General features: G+C 43.7%; 1 pseudogene; it reads left to right on the forward strand.

Annotated features, from left to right (window-relative positions):
• Positions 1-4,026: 4,026 nt before the first annotated feature.
• Positions 4,027-17,624, forward strand: LOC109749797 (uncharacterized; annotated as a pseudogene).
• The last annotated feature ends 5,039 nt before the right edge of the window (positions 17,625-22,663 follow it).

Below are 22,663 nucleotides of genomic sequence, written 5' to 3' on the forward strand. Positions count from 1 at the left end.
TTCACTGCCCTGTTTTTTTTGTATTTTCTTTTCTCATTCTGTTTTCTTTCTTCTTTAAATTAATTTGAGATTTTAATATTCTAAAAGTTGCGAGTTTTCAAAAAACAATTTTGAGAAATCATAAAATATATGTGAATTAAAAAATTTAGAAAATCATAAAAAATTTGCAGATTCAAAAAATGTTGGTGGTTTTGTAAAACTGTTCGCAAAATTATAAATAAATCACAATTTGGAAAAAATGGTCGGGAAATAAATCATGTTCATATTCGGGAATCTGAAAAAAATGTTCATGACAATTTAGAAAATATTCACAAATTCCCGCAAAGAAATGTTCACAAAAATAAAAATAAATATTTGTTTTTAAAAATTTTTCCCCAATTTTTAAAAAAATTCATCGATTCATAAAATGTTTGTTGGTTCAAATACTGTTAATGAATTCAAAACCGGTTTGTACATTTAATTTTTTTTGTAAAAAAATAATGTTCATGATTTTGAGTAAATCAAAAATTTCAAACAAAAATGTTCGTTGATTCGGAAAACTGTTCACTGATTCAAAAGTATTTTATGTCTAGGATTTGATTAGTTTTTCGAAAGTCTTTACATGTCTTGGCATTGGGAGTAGTTCGTGGTCAATGAGATTTGTTTTTAAAGTTTTAAACGTTCCCTTACGCAACATAATGACAAGTGTGGTATGCACTGGCAAACTCATAGCCTTGGGATTTACCGCGTCGAATGCATTGTGATCGCGTGGACATCGCGACCATCATCGGCTAGGATGAGAATGGCAACATGGTGAGCCACTGTGTTAAAATAGAGTACGCTATGTGTTGAGCCAGGCCGAATTTTTCTCGCCCTCCGAACCTGGCCGTGTTAAAATAGAGTAGGCTATGGGTTGAGCCAGGCCGAATTTTTCTCGCCCTCCGAACCTGGCCATGTGTTGCCGCCTGTGGCCTAACAAATCGAGCCAGGCCGAGGCAAAAAAAAAAAGTGATGGTATTGAGAATTGAACTCGAAACCTAAATTCGGTACAGGATGTGACGGCCAACTGAGCTACATCGTGTTGCCTGTTAAGATGTACTCCTAGAAAAATTAAGTTGTTAAATAGTCCCACATAGCCTCCTTAGATCCAATCCATCTACTCCCTTTGCTAGGTGTTAAGAAGCCGCCTAGGGAATAAGGAAAGAGAGGATAGAAATAAGAAGGGAAAGAGAGGATTTCAAAGGAACACGAGATCCTAAGAGCAACTCTAGCAGACCCCGCATCCGCCGGCCCGCAAAACGCGTTTGCAGTTCGCGCAAAACCGCTTTTGAACTAAAAAATGAGTTATGGAACGAGCTACCGCAAGTGCACGTACCCCGTCGTTTTCACATTTGTAGAACACCCATCCGGGGTGCTTCGGCGTGCCCGAAGTGAGCCGCGGCACTTGGCGCGGGCAGTCGTCGCACTCTATGAGCGGCATCGGCAGGCCACAAAGACGCTGCGCGAGCGCCGAGCCCGGTGGACGGCCGGACGAGTCCATGCCCGCAAACCTTCGGCGGCGGTGGACGGACGAACCTGTGCCTGCATGCGGCGATGCGCCCTTGCCTGGGGCAGCAACCGGCGGCCGGAAAAAGCCAAATCTGGCGGCCCGCGATGAAGTGCCGCAGATCTGCAAATCCGGCGGCCCGCCAACGCAGGGGGGAAGGGAGGGGAGGCCTCGTGCGCGTGGCGGCCTTCCGGCGTGCTCCTGCCGGCTGCTGTCGCCGGAATCTTGGGCGGCGGCCGGCGGCGGCGCGAGGGGGGAGATGAAATGTCCCCCCACCAACCGCTTTCGCTTATATGCAGGGCACCGCAGCCGTGAATGGAAAACCCGTGTTTTTCCGGGTTGGGGTCGGGATTTTGCCGCCCCCCCTAAAAATTTTTGCGGGCCGGGACGGGATGCGGGGTCTGATCGGGCTGGTTTTTCCGCCCCGACTCGCATTTTGGCGGTTATTTTACGTGTCGGGACGGGATGCGGGGTCTGTTATAGTTGCTCTAATAAGGAAGCAAAGAGGGGAGGCTTATAAGGAAGCGGATCGGGCTTGCCTGCTCCCTCCCCATGCTCCCACTTCATCCTACGGCTGTCTTTTTTTCTTTTTTCTTTCTAATCTAATCATCCCCTGATTTTAAGGGGGCCGGGCCGGGCCTTATTTTATTCCAATCAAATCAAGCCACGTACGCAGGAGCACGGATGGGCGCACGCGTAGGGAGGAGGCAAGTCTCATCCATAAGGAAGCAAAGAGAGAGGCTAATTGACTGGTTGCTTTGTTGGGTGTTAAAGGAAGCAAAAAGAGGGTTAATAAGGAAGCACACAGAAGAGGGTTAATTGACTGGTGGGCTATTAAACGAACTGTCATTCGTGAGTACTGAATGTTGCAGCATGTGCATGTTAGAGGGCCTAAATGCATTTTGATGCGAAAAGATGTGTAATACTCTTCCAAGTTGCCGTGTTCAGAAAAAAAAATAACCATAAAGAATTTTCATGCTTTTGCACCGTTGTGAAATTGACTTTCAAAAATTGATATGGTTATTGGTTTTCCATTCCTACTCCTGACAAAAAATAAGTATATTTTCCGTAAAAGTAAAATTGCTCCAAGAATTTACGCCTTACATGATACTCCTTTCTTAGTGCAAACACGGCCCGTCCCCACCCAGGACGAAACTTATTCCACCAGCATTCACCATCTTCCTAGTGCAAACACGGTTCTCTAACTTGATGTGGCTAGTACTAAGTCAGAGGTAAACATCATTGTTACCTCCATGACCTCATCGTCAGAGGTAAACCAAATCAACCTGCTTGTTGCTGCGACGAACCTGATGTTCACCGTGATTGTCCTGGTTAATTATGCTTCCTGTTGTCTCCGGCACGTAAATAACTCACGTTGTAACGGTGTAGGTTTCCTTAGGGGGAGGATGCATGTAGATCGATTTTACCTTCGTGTTCTCCCTCCGTTTCAAAATAAATGACTCAACTTTGTATTAAAGTTAGTACAAAGTTGAGTCATCTATTTTGAAACAGAGGGAGTAGCTCACAAATCTCTAGCAGTATTAATTAGACCCTGTACCATCGGACCATCCATGGAACCTGATCTTTTCATGTCCTAATCCAAGTTGCTGTTGCTTGACTAATTCGCTGTCTCGTGCTATTAAGTTTCCTCCTCATCCACCCTGTTCAAAACTAATTTTGAAACCCATAGGCGCGTGGGCCACCTCCTAGTTGCTCGGGTCTTCTTCACCATCGTCCTTGTGTGTCCCAGCTCGACAGGATTGGCGAAGCCTCCCTTGGTTCTTCGCTTCAGGGTGTAAGTAAGTAGACAAGTCGTTGGACATCCCATCCTTATGCCGTTAGGTTTATGTCACGGTCCATATCTGACTATAAATTTAATTAATAAATATGATTTATATGTAAAAAAATTATATCATTGGATTAGTATCCGAAAATAGTTTTCAGTCGTATACATTTTGTTACATGGTTAATACGGCACAACTCCACATAGACACACCACCACCACTTAATAATCACATTGATACCATAATTGATGAAAGCTTTGGATATATAGATTGTTTTAGGTCGAGTACATACGTATAGATAGATATAGTACTCCCTCCGTTTCTTTTTAGTCTGCATATAAAGTTTGGTCAAAGTCAAGCTTTGTAAAGTTTGACTAACTTTATGTTCAAAATATCAACATTTACAATATGAAATCAATGTTATCAGATGCGTTATGAAATATATTTTCACACTTTATTGTTTTAGTATTGTAGATGTTCATATTTTTTGATATAAATTTGGTCAAACTTTGTGTAGTTTGACTTTGACCAAATCTTATACGCGGAGTAAAAAGAAACGGAGGGAGTACAGCTTAGGCCATGTATACTGAATCCTTGTTTCTTTTCTGGGCCACATCTGCCCCACACAAATCAACTGGTACGAACCCATACAGGTTTGTGGTCCACACACAACCATACATCCACATACAGATATTGAGATGATATAGGTTTGTTCTTCATTTTCCTTCCTTCCTTCCACTTGCATTTTGCTCCTCGTTTTTCCTTCCTTCCACTTCCGTATTGTTGAGCGCTCATACTTCCCCGCTGCAATTCCTCCCCTGCAACTGCAGGTTAGTTCTCTCCGTTGACTCTGCTACTTCTTATCCTCGCAGATCTGGTGTGTGTGTATGGCAGTGCCGCTGTAATAGAACTGGTTCGTCATAAACTATTCCTCTTTATACTGCTTTTTTTATAGATCTGCTTTGTGCAAAGCTCGATTGGTTTACTGGCGGAGAACCAAGAAAGAGCCGAGCAGTTAAACTGCTCACAAATCTGTACTGACGCTTATTATCTTATCTGTATAAACATGCAGCTGGTTCTTTTACCTTTACATCAGGAGGAAGCAATAACATGGCGGATGGGCCAAGCCGTGTGCTACTCCATTCACTGGAAAGCATGACAGATAATTTCTCTAAAGGCCGATTACTTGGCAGTGGTTCGTACGGAAAAGTTTATCTGGTATGATTAATCATTCACAATTTCATATACAATTAGAAATGGTGAAAAAAAAATCAACGTTCATTGCACTCTTTATTTCATCTACTGTGGCGGGATTTAGGCGCTTGCCCAAGATTGATGACACCGTTTTCTCATGTTTGATTTACCATATACACTGCTCAACTTAATCCACAAGCTACAATATTTCTTCTTCTATCAATCTTGTTAAGGAGCACCTTGCATATGATTTTTCAGAAATCTATGCATATTTAAGGACGTGTATTTGGGTAATATTTTCCGCTTTATAGATGCCACATATGTCCCTATTAACAGAAAACTAAACTATATATTTCCAATAGGGGGAGCGGGAAGATGGTCAAAAAATTGCTGTAAAGATTCTTCACGACATGTCAGGACATGACGATGTGCAATTTGATAAGGAATTTTACAATCTTGTAAATCTGCAACACCAGAACATCGTGCAGTTAGTTGGTTATTGCCATGAAACCCGACGAGAATACTTGCCGTACAACAAAACTAAGGTTCTTGCTGAGGTGACAAAGAGAGCGCTTTGCTTTGAGTTTGTGGAAAATGGAAGCCTTAACAGCTATCTCTTTGGTAAATCCATGATGATGATCCACTTGAATACATAGCATGTTAACTGCTCATTTTGTGTGTGTGTGTGTGTATATATATATATATATGTTTCAAGATTTATAATATTGTGTTTGTTTCTACAGATGAATCTAAGGGACATGGTTGGCGCACGCGCTACGCCATAATCAAGGGTATTTGCAATGGTTTGAAGTACCTTCACGAGGAATTGAAGCCTCCTATTTTTCATTTGGATCTAAAACCAGCCAACATATTGCTGGATAAGAACATGATCCCGAAAATTGCTGATTTCGGATTGTCCAGATTCTTCAAGGAAGAAAAATCTCATAGCACTAACAGTCCTATAGGAACACTGTAAGCTTATTCTTCATGTGAACTGTTTCATTTTTCTAAGCAGAGAATTCCTATTTGCCTTGGGCACAGGGAATGTCAGTAACATATCCGTTGTGTCGTGCTTGCAGTGGGTACTTACCACCGGAGTTTATACATCATAGAATAATCTCAAATAAACTGGATATATTCAGCCTGGGAGTTGTAGTTATAAAGATAATTGCAGGTCCTCCAGGGCACTGCAGAAGTGCTGAAATGAGCTCTGAGCAATTCATTAAGATTGTAAGAAAATTGTATTTATTGATCTCGGATGTACATTGTCATTCTACTATTTTTCTTTCTTTTACCCACCGTTCTTTGTGTTATCATTATCCAGGTACATGGGAATTGGATGAATAGGCTACAATCAGTGGTGTCAGGGAATTAGTTGGAGTTGTATTGTGAACAAGTAAAGAGATGCGTCGAAATTGCTTTAAGCTGTGTGGAGGCCGATCGACAGAAAAGGCCAACTATAGGGGATATTGTTAATATGCTAAGTGAGACGGAGACACTAGAAAATGACCAAGGGGCATTGATTGACCAGGTATGGTCAGCAATACCAGAATCTATTTTCCTAGCCTAGTATGATTGTAGTCGTTTTTTTGTTTTGTTTTCCCATCCTATAAAAAAACAAAAGCCAGGCTTTTTTTTTGCGGGTGAACAAAAGCCAAGCTTGAACACACGCGCGCGCGCGCGCGCACACACACGTTAATTTTCTTAAGTTTGATCGTGGGATGATTCACCCGGTCTGCCCTTGCGGCATAGCCACGTTATTGTAGTTAACCTCGTGGCTTTCTTCTTGCATGCAGATGAGCACTTGCATGGTCAAGGACACTGAACTGATAGATGTGCATCCCCTCCAGCTCCACTTCTCTTTCCGGCCGAATAAGATTATCTCCTGCCCATTTCATGTAACTAACAACACCGATGATCAGCATGTGTCTGTTAGGTGTGTCCCAAGACTCCCAGGGGCAGACCGTTATTACGCATATCTGGGACACGTATGCAGTGTTGTGCCACCAAGGTCCACACACACCATCGTTGTAACGATGAGACAACTACAGCAGCCGCCGGACAACATGGACATGCTTGACATAGTCGTAGAGACTATCCTAGGGAAAGATTATCAGTCTGAGACGAATTTTAAGGATGCTAGAAAGGAAAACAGCCGTGGATTTCGTGAGGTGACCCTAAAGGCCGTCTGTGCAACAATGTGTGAGAAGACGACATCTGAGGTACCAAATAGACACTAGCTAGGATATTCTCTGATACTTTTTTTTCGGTATATTTCACCTTATGTTTTCGGCCTGGTACGGAGCCTGTTATGATCAATCATGCTTACTTCAGGTCATATTTCGTTGTGATTATAACGGTATGCTAGAGTCAATGGATGTGCACCCTACAGAGCCTTGGTGAGTTCAAGCATAAGCGGTATTTTTATGTTTGGTGTGGGTAGAAAGTGACGTGCACTTAATATCACTTCAGAAACCAGCCAAAGATCCATACAAGAAGTACAAAGGTAAAGGAAGACTGTTGGGGACATAAGGGCCTCCAAGGGCCATCCGCAAACCACCCGCATACATCTAGACCACGGAAGCCATCCAACACTGGCCTATATCGGTCCGCAGGGCAGTCCGGACGCACTTTCTCCCATAAACCGAAGACAAACATGGGAGACTTTGTCGGCGTCCGGACAGCACCCAAACCCGCTTCTGACCACCCTAGCCCACCCAAACCCCCTCCTCCCTCGCCCGCGTGTGTTCCCGCCCAGCGTTGGCTGCCCGCATTCATGCCGCTGTAGAACGCGCTGCTCCACATTGAAGCCGGCTCTGAGCGGACGCAACCTCTTGTTGGCTCCGCCATTAAAGCGACATGCCTGCCGAGGGAGCCGCCCATGACGCGTCCCCGGTGTCCGCCCCTATTCAATGCCGGCGACGCGTTACTGGGCAGGACGGAACAGATATCTACCACGTCTGTTCAATGCCCCGTCCATCAGTATGCCGCCATTAAGCAGGCTCGCTGGCCGAGAAACCCACTCCGGCGCCACGCATTGACGCACCCAGACGCCTGCCTGCACCGGAATTCTCTATTTAAAGGTGGCCACACCCGGCTAACTCCACGCCACAACACAAGCCACTCTCCATCCTCCTCCATTGCACCACATCCGCCATGACTGCGGGCGGCGAAGCTCTATGGTAGAGCCTTGTCGGCGACGATGAAGCACGAGGTGGCCGCCCTTGCCGTCGCCTGGCAGAGGTGTCGTGCCAGATGGATCAAGGCCGGCTTGCCGGCTAACTCGCCCGAGGTTTCCGATAACGAGAAGGACACCACGATGGAGATAGGCTCCGATGACACCGCCCCGGCGCCCTCCCCTGTGCATGTCGGCTTCACCATGGAGCAGGCGCATGCACACTACAACACCGCCATGGCGGAGGTGCAGCCTGCGCCGGCGCCTATGTCGGCGTTCCAGCGGGCGCTGGAGCAGCACCAGCTGGCGGAGGGCCAGATCGACGGCGAGCGCGCGAGCGAGGAGGCTGTGGCGGCCATGGCCACGGTGAACCCCAACTTTGTCGCCGAGCAGCGTGCGCTCTACGATGCCCTTTGCGCTCAAGCCGCCGCTCGCCAGGAAGCTGTGGACGAGAATAATGCCAGTTGCGCCTCCTACGCCCTGTCCATGAACTATCGGGCGGGCCGGTTTGACGACAATGGCGACGGTGCCACCATCTCCATCGTGGACCTCACGTCTACCGGCGACGGATAAGGCGTGGACTCCTCCGAGGATGAGTAGGGCACGAGAGGCGGTAGGTCCTTGTGTTCCATGTGGGCCAGTTTGTCTCCCGTGTTCTACTGTTCCTCGCCGGAGACCGTAGCTTCACTTCATCGGTCTTATCACTGGTGATCATGGAGACGGCGGATGGAGGACGACAAGGGCTTGGACGTAGTACGACGCCATAGGATAGGTTTAGGGTTCGGTCGGAACGGATTTTTGTTCTAAATGTTTGAAATCTAATGAAAATCCGCCGTGTTTGCATGAATGTCGCCCGGTTTGTATGAAATCCGCTCGTGTTTGCACGAATTTCGTTTGGTTGGTTCACAAAGTGTTTGAAATGTATGCGAGCAGCGTTGGATGGCGGCCTCCCGCATCCATGTCCGCGGACTAGTCTACCCCCTGTTTGCGAACAGATGCGGGAAGAAATTTGTGGGTCGTCGTTGGAGATGCCCTAACTAAGCAATCCACACAAAATATTGAAAACGGGTACATAGAGGCGGCCTGCGCTAGCTCGCCGGAACCAGATGACTCACCGCCACTTAAAGCAACAGAACCATCGAGTCAAGGGCGTCTCACTCCCGAAGTTCCACAAGAAATAAATGCAGATAAGATCAGTCACATGTCGCAGCGGTTCATGAGCAATCACAATCTTATTTCGGGAGGTCCAAAGGGCCCAAGCCATGGACGCGGAGGATAACAAGAGGAGGCGTCTCCTCCTACCAGTGAGAGACTCAATAATTACCACAAGGTCACGCAAATCTATCGGGCAGCAATTGCACCCCAAGGCCTTGTGAAGGAAACCCCAAAGGAATTGAGCCACCATGCAAAAGAAGAAAATATAAGTAGAATCCTTGCCACCCCCGCACAGAGGGCAAATGCCATCTTCAGGGCCATTCCTCTACAAAACTTCAGAGAGCCCGGCGGGAGGCAGCTATGGGTGAGCTGCCATAGGAAGATCCAAATCTCGAGCAGGACGCACATGGCCCAAATCACGGCAACCCAACTGGGGCCAGGCCCACCCACTTGATAGCATTAAATAGACCTAGAGCTGAACACTCCCGACGGCGAGCGCCCCCAGGACACCGAGTTCGGCGAGCCCAGTGAAAGCCAGCCCACACCCGTCACGACCAGAGCCTACCACTCAACTGCCTCCTTAGCCTCGAATGGCCGGCGGAACGAGAGATTCCAATGGCATTACGACAGACTGCGATAACTGTAGTGTCACACTCGTTACAAATGGCAAAGAGGGAGGGCCCCCTTTGGAATGAGGTGCTTAATACTTTGCAACAACCGCTAAAACATGGACCATTCCTTTCAACAGCACTCGAGAAGAGGGTGGTCATGAAGGTATTTTGCTTTGATCAGATCAAGCCAAAGGCCCCCACACGCAAAGGATCATCCAGACCCATTTCAGGGCTAGGGCCACATTGATGGCCTGGGACGCAATAATCCCTACACCACCTTGGTCTATGAGATCGCAAACCTGCGCCCATTGGACCATGTGGTACTTCTTCTCATTGGGCCCATGTGAGAAGAAGCGATAAACCTCCTTGTCCATCTCTGTGTGGATCCCATCAAGGAGAAGGTACAAACTCATAGGAACATGGGTATGGTAGAGCGTTAATTAGGATCTTCTTAGCGACTATGGACATGAACTTGCCCTGCCAGGGCTCCATACCAGATCTAAACCACTCTACAAGTAGGGCTAGTCCTAGATTAGGATCCGCGAGTCACTAATTGGAAAACCCAGGGAGGTAATGGGGAAGGAGGGAAGGCGACAATTCAGGTTGTTCACAATACGTTATTACTTGTTTGGCGAGTATCCCAGAACCACCACCTCGCTCTTGGGAAATTTAATCTTCAAACAAGACATCACCTCAAAACAAAGCAAGAGAAACTCCAGGTTGATGATGTCATGGTCGGATCCCTCCACCATCATATCTGCATACTAGAGGTGGGTGAGATCGCCTCCAGCAATCAAGTGGAACACCACCCCATGGATGCGGCCAGCCGCTCTGGCCTTATCCAGAATATTCGCAACGACATCGGCGACAAGGTTAAATAGGAGTGAAGAGAGTGGTTCCCCTTGGCGCACACCACGGGAGGACCTGAAGTAAGGTCCTGGCACACCATTGATATTGATGGCCATACTACACAAGTTGCATCACCCAGGTGATCCAGTTGTCATAAAAGCTCCTCCGCTCTAGGACCTGACGAAGGAACGAGCACTCCAGGTGGTCATATGCTTAACAGAAATCGAGTTTAAGGAAGCCCCCCTCTAGCGCTTCAACTTAACTTTGTGGGAAACCTCATGAAGCACAAGCACCCCATCTAAGATATCCCGACCTTAGAGGAAGGCTCACTGGCTAGGGGTGAATCAACCTATCAGCAATTGGAGCCAAGTGCATTGCGCACTCCTTCAAAAATATGCACCGAAGGACGTTGATCATAGTAATAGGACTAAATTTCCTAATGTTAGTGGCCCCAAGTACTTTAGGGATAAGGGTGATGACCCCGAAATTAATTTGAGACTAGTTACGGGTCTCGACAAAGAAGTCGTGAAACATCCGAACAACCACTCCCTTGATGGTGCTCCAGAACTTGGTGAAAAATGCCAGTGGAAGGCCATCAGGGCTCATGGATGAGCTTGTTCGCATGTCACCCAAGGCCGCCCTAATTTCTTATTAAAGGAAAGTAAGGGTGAGGGTCTCATGCTACGGGGATCAAGACCCTTGACTCCATGGGTAAGCAATTAGGCGCAAGGGCACCCCCTACTCGGAGCCGCCTCAAACAACTCCTTATATAAGGCATATGTGTGCTCCTGGATGGCGCAAGGCTCTTGAATGAGGGACTCATGCTACTACAAGGCCATCAGCACTAACCGGCCAAAAACTATCATTAGTGGTCGGTCGGTGACCTGTCAGTGATGACTACCTCAACACTGACCGATCAGCTGACATGTGAGTGATGACTAGTCATCACTGGACGGCCAACTGGTCAGTGGCGACTGTTGATGGGGCGGCATGGGATAGGCCAGTAGTGACTGACCGTGCACTTTGGTCAGCCTATGATGCCTTGTGGTGGCTTTGGTAGCTAGAGTTGCAATGCTAGCACACTGTTCTAGGAGCGCAACCCCCGACTACACAGCCTCATATAGAGATAGATTATATCATCAACATTGTATTTCATAGCATCACATACAAAACAGTATCAACATTGCATATCATCACATACACACATACATTGCATTTCATAGCCTCACATACAAACATTATCGTCATTGCATATCATCAATATTTTATGTCAACATTTTGAACTTATGTACATGTATACATTGTTGTCTTCGTAAAGTAGATAAAATCTATCCATCTCACCTCTTCATGTCCAGACCATCGATCCTTGTCAGATATCTACTTGATCATGCCTACCAAACTCGCTACAAATATTTTTGCCAAAGATGGTGGTTCTCTCATACCCTAGCCCCAAATGTGGTGGTTTTCTGTAATTGACTCCAAAACGAGAGAATAGAGGTTGGGAGGGGGAGGAGAGGTCGGAGAAGCGTCTGATCACCACGCGAGATGCATAAACCTTAGAGCCAGGTTAGCTGATCCCTTTTGGATCCAAAGCCATCGGATGGCCGGCTCAGGGGTCCATGAGTGTGCAAAACCACCTAGATCCATTCCTGCAATGCCACTCGCTTTAACTGGGACATGCTGAACTGAATCAAGGGAGCAACTTATCCACGGGTGCCACCTGCGGGGGGCACTTTCCCCTAGCACAGGACGTGTCACCAACTGGATGCTTCTCTCATAGGAACATTATTGTTGTGTTTCGTTTTTTCAGGTTTTTTCTAGTTTTCAATTTATTTTTTCCGTATTTGTTTTTTTCCTGGTTGTGCTTCATGCGTGGAGCACAGGTGTGCTTCACACAGGATAACACATGTGCTCCACGCGGGAGCACAAGTGTGCTTCACGCAAGAGGATAGTTTGTGCTTCACATTCAAAGCATGGGTTAGTATTAGGTGGAAGCATGAGTTAGTAATAGGTGGGAGCACAGGTTAGTTCATGTTGGGAGCACAGTTGTGCTTCCCGTTGGGAGCACGGGTTAGTACTAGGTGGAAGCACGAGTTAGTACTAGGTGACAGTACGGATTAGTTCGCGTTGGGAGCATAGATTAGTGTGGTTAGGAGCACACATGTTAATTCTTGTTGGGAGCACTTGTTGGGATTCACAAGTTAGTGCCAGTTGGGAGCACATGTTAGTACTAGCTGGGAGCATAAATTTCGTCAGAAAAGAAGTCCGTCAAGACTTATCAACATGGGATTTTTATATTTGAAGATCTCTACAAGAGGAATACAATGGTGAACATGGTCTGTAATTTGGACTCACGGTTCATGAGATATTTCTTTTTTTCTAAATAGATCTAGAAAAAAACACAGTCAACCTCACATTCCTCATGCATGGGTGTGAAAAAACCCATCAAAACTCTCTAGTGGCGACAAGTGGTCCACATGCGTTGCGTGACTTGTCACCACCAGAGAAGTTTGGGATAACCTTTGCAAGGGGTACCTCTTAATTAGTGATTTTGCTGAATGGAGCACCGAGACATCTTGGCTGGGGCCCGTGGGCCGGGACAGAGCTGGGCCAACCGAGTCCTTGGTACTGGCCCATCTAGAGGGGGAGTGGGGACGGTTCGGCGGTGGAACCCTTGCCCCATCCGCGAGAGGGTCGGTGGTGGTGATCATGTGCCCACCGGGGAAGCACCGACGACGGTCGCACTCGAGAGCTGCGCAGCGGACAGACCGTGTGCCTAGCGCCGCCCTGCTTCCATTGGCCGGGAAGGTCCCACGGCGACGGCATGTTCCGCCTCCCCAGTGAACAAATCCGGCGGGGAACGCCTGGTGCACCCAAGACGAAGATAGCTCCATGGTGGGGAGACGAGATCCCACGCTGCCACCATCGAGCCAGCGCACCCGGCCACTGCGAAGATGCCCGACCTTGGGTGTCGCTGGATGAAGTCACCAAGGGTGCTGATGCAGTCCTCCTCCTCCACCGCAAAGTCTGCCCAAAATGCATGGGCCTCAAAGGCGCCGGCACCGAGGCCGGGCTACCGGCGAGGGTGACTCCCACTGCCGCGCCTAGAGAGCGCCGCGTATCATGTAGATTTTCTGGAAACCGGTGGAAGCACAAGTTTTGCCTAACTATACAGCTAAATGCAGCAGCCCATATATAACCTCTACGGTCGATGTAGATCTTGGTCACGACTCACGAGAACTGTCCAGGGATTGGGAGGATATCTGGTGCTACGGGAGCACCTAAGTTTAGGTGCTCCAAGAGCTTCTCGGCCATGGATCTGAAATCCAACGGTCATCTACAGATGCGCTGGACCCGATTTGCAATACCAAATTTCTGGGGGTTCTTTGAATAAAAGCGTGAGCTCTCTCTCCTCGGCCTTCGGATCTCAGATCTAACGGTTGAAAAGCTCCTGGAGCACCTAATCTTAGGTGCTTCCGTAGCACCAGATATCCTCCCCAGGGATTATAGCTCCTCCGTGCACTGGTTCTTGCTCCTTGTGACAATTAGTGCTGCATGAAAAGCTCAAGTCTCGTTAGCCGTTCAAGATCAACTTATCTTTTTCCTGGACGTGAGATCGACTCTCAAAGAAATGAGTTGTGTGTCAGCATTTTATTTAGTTTGATTAAAAAAACGCGTTAATCTCGAGCTAACACTAGCTCATTAGATATGTAGATAGATTCAAAACCATACAACCGGTTATAGTGCAGTTCACAAAAAAAAAACATATACATTTTCCTGCCTGAGCGAATACAATTTTCTTTTGCTTCAAGATTGATGGATTTTTCCCACAAAAATATATATTTGTCTCTACTCTTATAAAAAACAGAGTTGGTGTTGATGGTGTGCCTGCCATCCTGCAATATAGGCCGTCCGATTTATATCCGATGGATAGGAAGGAAACTATGGCAATTTTGCAAAAAGATACCCACACCCCTCTCCACATTTGCAAATAAGGTCTTCCCTCGTTCATCCTTTTCTCCCACAAGATAAACTACTCATACAAATGCATCTTGATGTTCCGTGCAACGCATGAGCATCCTGCTAGTAAATCAAAAAAATTAAGTGCATCACGTGTCATCCAGGTATTGTATCACCTTGTTCCCTAATAGTATTAAGCTATCCCGTGCATGTGCACACGTTGATGACTTGTTTCAATATTTTTTTTGAACATCAGTACAGACACAAGCGCTCATGCCTACTATGTTTCTTCGTGTCATGCAGGATTTTGGCAGCCTATAAGGCACGGCTTGTCATTTGGAACTACAAGACCCAGGTATATACGTAGGATGCAGCCGTATTCTTGTTGGTTGGGATGCATTGATGGGCTGGGCCCTCACATAGTATATTACACACTGATTTCCAATTGTATCCATATCTTTTGTGCGACGCAGGCAAAAATGATGGAGCGTGAATTCTACCCTGGGTTGGCTCATTCCCTCAGAAGGCTTAGCGCCTCCTACGATGGGTACGTTACTTCCGTCAGGTTCATTGTGCAGTCGAAGGAGCAATTGTTCGTGGTGGGTGATACCGACGGGTACATCCACGTGCATGACTCTATGACAATGAAGAGAGTCAAGGAATTCAAAGCTCACGGCGGTTGGGTCACATCATTCGCCGTTCAGCCGACCCAACCGTTTGTACTGTCGGCATCTCACGACCAACAGATCAAGCTTTGGAACTGGGAGAAGGGCTGGGTGTGCATTCGGACATTCACTGGGCACTCGGACTGGGTGAGGCAAGTCAAGTTTAATCCGCATGATGCCAACACTTTTGCCAGTGCTTCCTGGGACGGCACAGTGAAGGTTCATTATTATTCCTTTTGTTTACTCGTCCTCGTGCCTAGCTACAAGTAAATATCGATTGTTCATCTGATATAATTTATTTATTTCTCGTTCACAGATCTGGAGAATTTTTTCTCCCACTCATTTCACCAGCCTCAACTGTGAAGACAAACTGCTGCGCTGTTTTGATTACTATCCCACGGGTGGTGATCAGCAGCACTACATGGTTACAGGATCATACCGTGGGACGGCACGGGTATGGCTTCTAGATCATCTTCTTAATTCAGCAAACAAACAAATGATATCAGATGTTGTACTGCGTGGTTGCATGCATTGCATGACGCACATCTCAAATTAATACTGTAACGTCTCTCCTTCATTTTCTAATATCAATCAGATCTGGGATATGCGAACACAGACATGCATCCATGAAATCAAGGGGCTCGGACAATACTGTATGGTTGGTGTGATCGATTGCCACCCAGATCGTCCAGCAGTGTTGATTACCGCGTCAAAGGGCGATGGTGTTTATCTCCACGACTCCAGAACCTACAGGTAAAACGCTCCGGCAGCCGCTACCATACATTGTGGCTTCCTACTAGCTACTCCCCTCGGGCATAGTTCTTTTTAAATTTTCAGGGTCACTGTACTAAAGAAACACATGTGATGGTCATTATAGTAAATAAATGTCCATGTTAGATCTGCTTTGAACAACAATCACATAGTAACACGTGCAAGTTTAAATTTGGGTCAGAATCCATCCGGGAGAAAGCAGACAATCCACAAGTAACACTCTAACTACAAACCAGAGGGCCAAGACACCATTCCCCTTCTCTTCCTCTGCTTTTCTTTGCTTTATTATGATGTAGAGTATATATACATGGCTAGCTAAATTCTGTAAGAAGTTTAGAAATTAATAGTATGACTCATAATTTTGCAGGTGTGAAAGAATGGTTAATTTCGGTCTCGGCGAGGTTGTATGTTTTGCATACATCAAGGCCACAAGAAGGTAACCGAAAAAAAAAATCCTATAACTCTTGTACTTTACCCCCACACGTCTTCTTTTCAAATTTTTGGTGGGAACAAAGCGGGCTAACGAACTAAAGCCATCTCGTCCAGTGCCAACATCCAATCTCAATCAGCCCTTTGAGGGGGGAAAAGTACTAACATAGTCAATGAAAGAGCAGTGCTTCTGTACTCCATTGTTGCTTCCGTACTCCTACAACCGTAATTTCGCGTTTAAGGAAAACGATTAATATACATTTTTATAAAATCTCGTTCGGTACGGTGAGTCAACTCCATCGTCGTTTTCCCAAAGCCTGCCCTGGATATGCGAGGTTCTTGGGGTGGCGGTGGTGCCGCCGGCCTTGAAAGATTTTGCCACTGTTGGCCCTTGTTTGTCATTGTCCCCACCGCTACTTCTACCCTCGAAGCAGTCTGCCACTGCCGGCCCTTGCCCATGGTCGCTGCCACCTGCCAAAGAGGATGACCAAACAGGAGGAAGATGTCGACATAGTCGGTGGCGTCTGTCCTTTGGCGATCACGTCGGCACCGGAGCTCGTGGAAGAGGAGGACGAGTACATGGACATTTGCGGCAAAGCCTCATCGGTGAACAATCTTGATGAAGATGCAATCATCATCAACAACCCTATCTCAAGCAGAAGCAATTCCAATTCAAACTCCGCATGTGATATTCCAGCAGTGATTGCAGCAGCTCATATTCAGATTAGAGCATCGACAGTACAGATCCAGCAGAGCGCACACCAACTGATCGCCCTTGGTAAGGAATCTTCGGAAAGGCAGCAGAAGGAGGCGAGGTCCAGGGCAAGGGAGAAGGCCCGTCAGAACGTGCTACTTCATCTAATAGTACACATGTCTCCTATTTGAAGTTATTAACTCCAAACAAAGTATTTCCATAAATCAGTTTTAACAAAACAACAACTTGAACTAGTTTACACTAAAAAAAACACAACTTGAACTAGTTTTCTAAAAGTCCTCTTTAAGCCGTTCTTGCTAAAACATGTTCCATATAGCAGCTATCCAAACAACCATTAAATTGCGGGAACAAAGTAGGACGGTTTTATAATTGAGCATGGGGATTTTTCTTCACAATGTTATTCCACAGTTCAGATGTCTGACCAGAGTATCATATGTATGTAGCCTCGCCATTGGACATAAGTACGGAGTTGCAATCGTGGAAATCGATAGATTTTCTAAGGAAGTCCCGCCACCTGCAAGGTAATTGAGGAATGGAGTTAAATAAAGCTTGAAAGATGGAGCATGAATTGCGTGATTGAGTTATGCCAATGTAAATTTGGTGCAGAGATTGTTCTCAGTGGGGTTATTCAGTTATGTGATTAGCGTTGTTTGTTTGTACTGTATAAGTACTTTTTTTTTGCTGTGTGCATAGGAGCATGTTTTGATCTGTGAAACATCGGTTCCCTCAAAATTTACATTTCTTCACGAGTTACTGATTTTAAATATGTTATGAACTTTGCGCATTTCTTCATGAGTTTCTGATTTTTAATTTGATATCAACTTTGTGCTTTCCTGCGGATCCTATTCCCCGTGTAATGCAAGGAATGTGTACCAAACGCGGACACCCTGTCCCCTCTCTGTAGCTGCTTTGAACTGGCCCATTTAAGAGTGAACGCGTGAAAGCATACTTAAGGTTGAAGGGATATTTGAAGAGGAACACTTTTTTCATTCAGTTTTGTATTCTCAGTGACCCCTTTGGCTGATGTCGCCTGATTGATGGCAAACAATTGCCTCAATTTCGAGCCGAAGTTGCTCGGGTCTGCATCGCTAAGCTAGCAACGCTATCGTTCCGTTGCATCGCACGGACATTCAGTTAGTATCTTCAAAATCCGAGGAGCCATTGCGTGCTACTCCCTCCGTTCCTAAATATAAGTCTTTTTAGACATTTCAATTGGACTACAACATATGGATCCGTATGTAGACATATTTTAGAGTGTAGATTCATTCATTTTTCTTCGTATGTAGTCACTTGTTGGAATCTCTAGAAAGACTTATATTTTGAAACGGAGGGAGCCAAGCAAAACTGCATATACATACAGATTGATGATCCAATTTTCAAGAGACGAAATCAGACGAGAGATTTGAGTGGCATAGCGCTTGTCTGACCTCGCCGTAAGTCCAATCACCAAACATTTCAGAGCCACCTTAATTTAGCTGCTGAAATGCACATATGCAAGCACCATGGACCTGCAGTAGCATAGCGCTTGTCTGACCTCGCCGCTTGTCTTCTATATATCACATATGGAAGGTTGCCAAAAAAGATTTTAAAAAAAGGGACCTACATGGACCTGGCCATTTTGCTACATGGTGCCGTGGAGGGGTGTGCGCCATGCCGCCATGTAGCAAAAATGCCTATAAGTGGCGCTTAAGGAGCCAAATAGGATTTGGGGACACCCAAGGCACCACCCAGACTGCTCCGCTGGGTAGATAATTGGGCCAACTGAACCTCTTAATACAACAGGGACAGGTAAGGCGAAAAGAATACCCCTCGAAGGTTTGAAACACCATCAATTTCCACAGGATTTCCTCCATAAAGTAACACTAGCTTCAGTATGTGCACGTTACACTTGGACTTGGGAGCAGCTTTTGTGCCCTGGTATGTTTATCTGAGCAGAAGAGAACACTACCAAACGGAGCCACCCGCAAAGAAAGAAATATAAGCATAAATGTTAAGGCAATTTACAAGGGGATACAGCTAACCGTCGCATGCTCTGTCTATGTTCCACAAATTTACCGGACCACGACAACCAAAATTAACAGACTAGACAATACAACAGTAGCAAAATAAACTACATTCTTGGGGCTTTAGTTCCCCACGACGCCTTCTGCTGCTGCTGCAACGGCCGGTCCTTTGCTCTGCCAGTACTGATAGGCATAGTATACAGACGACACTGCTAGGGCGCCAATCGAGGACGATGTAGGTGATGATCCTCACCAGACCGATCTGAGTAGGGCCCTTCTTCTGTTTGCTCTGTGCCAGCAATGCCTTTGGCTTGATCTTTGCCATGGTTCAGTTCTCGTACTGCAATGAAAAGAATCAGCATAGAGAAGTTTCAAAAGGTATATTCAAGGTGGGAGCGACTAACAGTCAGTCGACTGAAATTAGTTTGGGTCAGTCAATTTTTCTTAGGGTCAGAGAAAAAAATATTTTGTTAAAGCCCCAAACTCATGCGTACAGCAGCAGCTGGCAAAGCATTCGGCCAAACCTGCCTGGGCCTAGTGCGAGGTTTAGGGTTTAGGGTTTTTCTATAGAAAAAACAAAATAAAGAAGTTTTCTGGGGAAGAATGAAACCCTTTAAGAAGAAAGAAAATAAAAAACAAAAACAAAAACAAAATAATGAAGTTTTCTGTGGGAGAATGTAACCGTTTAAGAAAATAATACAAAAACTAAAACAAAATAATGAAGTTTTCTATGTAAGAATGAAACCCTTTAAGAAGAAGGAAAATGAAAACAAAGCTAAAATAAATAATGAAAAAATTTGCAGTCAATTTACTCATAAATTGTCATTTACACACATATTGTATAGTATTTGCGTGTACACCTACACACAGAAATAAAAATGAAGTTGTCTAAGAAAAAATGAATTCTTGGTGTTGGTATTACCTTTTAAGAAGAACATGATGAAAATAATAATAATAATAAATTGAAAAAAATTCACACGATCTACACAGAAATTGTGCTTTTTATAATAGGAAAGAATAACCATATAATAGTGCAACGATATTGGTATTACCGTTAAAAAAAGAAAAATGAAATAAAATGAAAATGGAATAATTATTTTTTAGAAGAATAAAACCCTTTAAGAAGAAAGAAAATAAAAATCAAAAACAAAAACAAAATAATGAAGTTTTCTGTGGGAGAATGTAACCGTTTAAGAAAATAATGCAAAAACTAAAACAAAATAATGAAGTTTTCTATGTAAGAATGAAACCCTTTAAGAAGAAGGAAAATGAAAACAAAGCTAAAATAAATAATGAAAAAATTTGCAGACAATTTACTCATAAATTGTCATTTACACACATATTGTATAGTATTTGCGTGTACACCTACACACAGAAATAAAAATGAAGTTGTCTAAGAAAAAATGAATTCCTGGTGTTGGTATTACCTTTTAAGAAGAACATGATGAAAATAATAATAATAATAAATTGTAAAAAATTCACACGATCTACACAGAAATTGTGCTTTTTATAATAGGAAAGAATAACCATATAATAGTGCAACGATATTGGTGTTACCGTTAAAAAAAGAAAAATGAAATAAAATGAAAATGGAATAATTATTTTTTAGAAGAATAAAACCCTTTAAGAAGAAAGAAAATAAAAATCAAAAACAAAAACAAAATAATGAAGTTTTCTGTGGGAGAATGTAACCGTTTAAGAAAATAATGCAAAAACTAAAACAAAATAATGAAGTTTTCTATGTAAGAATGAAACCCTTTAAGAAGAAGGAAAATGAAAACAAAGCTAAAATAAATAATGAAAAAATTTGCAGACAATTTACTCATAAATTGTCATTTACACACATATTGTATAGTATTTGCGTGTACACCTACACACAGAAATAAAAATGAAGTTGTCTAAGAAAAAATGAATTCTTGGTGTTGGTATTACCTTTTAAGAAGAACATGATGAAAATAATAATAATAATAAATTGAAAAAAATTCACACGATCTACACAGAAATTGTGCTTTTTATAATAGGAAAGAATAACCATATAATAGTGCAAAGATATTGGTATTACCGTTAAAAAAGAAAAAAGAAATAAAATGAAAATGAAATAATGATTTTTTAGAAGAATAAAACCCTTTAAGAAGAAAGAAAATAAAAATCAAAAATAATATAATGAAATTTTCTAGGGAAGATTGAAACTCTTTAAGAAGAAAGAAAATAAATAAACAAAAACAAAATAAAGAAGTTTTCTGGGGAAGAATGAAACCCTTTAAGAAGAAAGAAAATAAAAAACAAAAACAAAAACAAAATAATGAAGTTTTCTGTGGGAGAATGTAACCTTTTAAGAAAATAATACAAAAACTAAAACAAAATAATGAAGTTTTCTATGTAAGAATGAAACCCTTTAAGAAGAAAGAAAATATAAAAACAAAAACAAAAGCAAAGTAATGAAGTTTCTAGGGAAAAATAAAACCCTTTAAGAAGAAAGAAAATTTAAAAATAACTTGCACACAAGCATGCCCTGAAATTGTACATTTGTAATATGCAAAAAATAAGATTATACAGTGCAATTTTTGCTCTCTACTATAATTTACACACATGGTGTATCATACTTGCGTGTATACTTTAAACATAATGAAACAAAAAAAAAAGCTTTATAAGAGAGAATAAATTAGTGACATTGGTATTACTCTATGGACGAAAGAAAATAAATAAAAATTTGCACACAACTTGACATTGAAAAATGCACTTTTTATAATATGCAGTGAATACACATATAGTAATGCAACTTTAGCAGTCTAGTATAATTTACACACACACACATTGTATAGTACTTTCGTGCATACATACACATAATAATAGAAAAATGTATTTAATTAGCACAAAATTAGCATAAAACAATTAGCATTGGTATTACCCTTAAAGAATAAAGAAAATGAAAAACAAAATTTTCCACACAATTAGCACAAAATGCACTTTTAATAATATGTAGAATAAACATATAAGAGTGAAGTATCCGTACTCTAATGTAATTTGTACATGCAGTATTTGCATGTATACATTTACACACTCAACATCCAAAAATACACGTAAAGAAAAAAAAACTCAACTGAAAAATAAAAATATAAAAGCATACACATGCAGAAAATAAAAGAAAACACATGAAGAAAAGCATGCACACACCAAAATCCAGTCCCAAGAAGGAAATGGACTGACCCAAAATAGGGTCAGTTCAATCCAAACCCACCAGCAATATATGACAGAAAAAAACTGCACTAATCTTAAAGCACAATCCAAGGACCAGCGAAACTAATATTCAGCTGACTGAAATCTAGCTAAAGTGATATTCAAGCATTTCAAATGATTATCTTTTTCCTGAACATCACGTTTCTGGTAAGAAGGTGACGTGAAGATGGCTCCAACTTGGTGGCATGGATGCTCCTGCGTGCGCCTGTGGCACCAGATATTGCTGGTCGGCAGGATAAAAGAAGTCTATCAACGGATACTGCATATCTGTATACATGGTGACAAGGCTCCATATCATATATTTAAGCTGGTTCATAAGTATACAGGTCTTGGGCATTTGCGCAAGGACAAATCGTTAAACTATCCAGGTGGACTAGCGGACACACCTACTACCCGACCTAGCGGACACGTACACCAACAGCCATCACACTTCATTTGGATGAAGTGCAGCTCTGATGAGCCGAGGTGTGTCTAGATCTAAAATGTCGACTACCCGCTTAGTGCGCCGGACTAAAGACCCCTTATCATTTTCGACCCGGGCCCATCGGACGGCCTATGACGTATGATCAGAAAGGTCCAAAAGACTTGCG

This window comes from Aegilops tauschii, chromosome 5 (genome assembly GCF_002575655.3).
Source record: "Aegilops tauschii subsp. strangulata cultivar AL8/78 chromosome 5, Aet v6.0, whole genome shotgun sequence".
NCBI classification, from domain to species: Eukaryota; Viridiplantae; Streptophyta; class Magnoliopsida; order Poales; family Poaceae; genus Aegilops; species Aegilops tauschii.